This window comes from Canis aureus, chromosome 21 (genome assembly GCF_053574225.1).
Source record: "Canis aureus isolate CA01 chromosome 21, VMU_Caureus_v.1.0, whole genome shotgun sequence".
NCBI classification, from domain to species: domain Eukaryota; kingdom Metazoa; phylum Chordata; class Mammalia; order Carnivora; family Canidae; genus Canis; species Canis aureus.
Genome location: NC_135631.1, coordinates 15,506,673 through 15,508,732, shown reverse-complemented (window position 1 = coordinate 15,508,732; position 2,060 = coordinate 15,506,673).

Genomic DNA, 2,060 nt, shown 5'->3' with positions numbered 1-2,060 from the left:
TCACCACCAATATTTCCCAATCCCCCTCTCCCTTATTCCTCTCCTTTTTTTTCTTTTATTTTTCCTCTTTACATTTGCTTTTTTCTCTTCTTTTTTCTTCTTTTTCTTTGGGATCCTTGGCCTTTTATTTTTTACTTTTTTTTTTTTTTAAATTTGCTTGTCATTTTAGTGTTCCTTTTGTTTTATTTCATTCTGATCTATGTTCTCAATTTCTAGTCTCTGACCACGGCAGAATCATCTAGGATGAAATTTACTTAGGTTGTAGTTGATATTCTTGGCTCAATCCATTCATACAGCCATTCTGCACTGAGCAAAATGACTAGAAGGAAGAAATTCCCACAAAAGAAAAAATCAGAAACTGTTCTCTCTGCCACAGAGTAACAGAATTTGGGATACAATTCGATGTCAGAAAGCCATTTCAGAAGCACAATTATAAAGCTACTGGTCACTCTGAAAAAAAAAGCATAAAGGATTCAAGAGACTTCATGACTGTAAAATTTAGATCTAATCAGGCTGAAATTAGAAATCAATTAAATGAGACGCAATCCAAACTGGAGGTCCTAACAATCAGGGTTAATGAGGTGGAAGAAAAGTGCGTGACATAGAAGACAAGTTGATGTCAAGGAAGGAAGCTGAGGACAAAAGAGAAAAACAAAAGACCATCAGGAAAGGTTAAGGGAAATAAATGATAGCCCCAGAAGGAAAAATCTACATATAATTGGGGTTCCAGAGAGTGCCGAGAGGGACAGAGGGCCAGAAAAGAATTTGAACAAATCATAGCTGAGAACTTCCCTAACTTGGAGAGGGAAGCAGGCGTTCAGATCCAGGAGATAGAGAGGTCCCCCCATAAAATCAATAAAAACCGTTCCACACCTCAACATTCAGGCTCTCATTCAGAATAAAAAGAGAGATACAGAGCTTCCAAGATAGGCAGAAATTGAAAGAATATGTGACCACCAAACCTATTTCAGCTGTGCAAGAAATAGGAAGGGGGACCCTGTAAAAGAAAGAGGAAGCACCAAGAAATAATCCACAAAAACAGGGACTGAATAGGTATTATGATGACACTAAATTCATATCTTTATATAGTAACTCTGAACGTGAAAAGGCTAAATGATCCTATCACAAAGATGCAGGTTTTCAGACTGGATAAAAAAGCAAGACCCATTTATTTGCTGTCTACAAGAGACTCATTTTAGACCGAAGGACACCAACAGCTGAAAAAGGAAAAGTTGGAGAAACATTTAACATTCAAATAGTCTTCAAAAGAAAGCTGGGGTAGCAATCATCACATCAGATAAAATAAAGTTTATCCCAATGACTGGAGTAAGAGATGAAGAGGGACACTATTTCATACTTAAAGGCTCTATCAAAAAAAAAAAAAAGGATCTATTAAACAAGAGGACCTAACAATCATGAATATTTATGCCCCTAATATGGGAGCTACCAAGTAAAGCAATCAATTAATAACTAAAGTAAAGACATACTTAGAAGATAATACACTAATAGTAGGAGACTTCAACATGACACTTTCCATAAATGACAGATAGTCTAACCACAACATCACCAAAGAAACAAGAGCTTTAAATGGTACGCTGGACCAGATGGATTTCACAGATATATACAGAACTTTCCATCTGAAAGCAACTGAATACACCTTCTTCTCAAGTGCACATGGAACTTTCTCTAGAATATACCACATAATGGGTCACAAATCAGGTCTCAAGCAATACCAAAATATTGGAATCATCCCCTGCATATTTCAGACCATGATGTGTTGAAACTAGAACCCAATTGCCAGAAGAAATTTGGAAGAAACTCAAACACATGAAAGTTAAAGAGCATCCTTCTGAAAGATGAATGGGTCAACCAGGTAATTAGAGAAGAATCTAAAAGATTCATGGAAACTAATGAAAATGAAGATACCACCGTTCAAAATCTTTGGGATACAGCAAAAGCGGTCCTAAGAGGGAAATACACTGAAACTCAAGCATCCCTCAAAAAATTAGAAAAAACTCAAACACAGAAGCTAACCACACACCTAAAGGAACTGGAGAAAG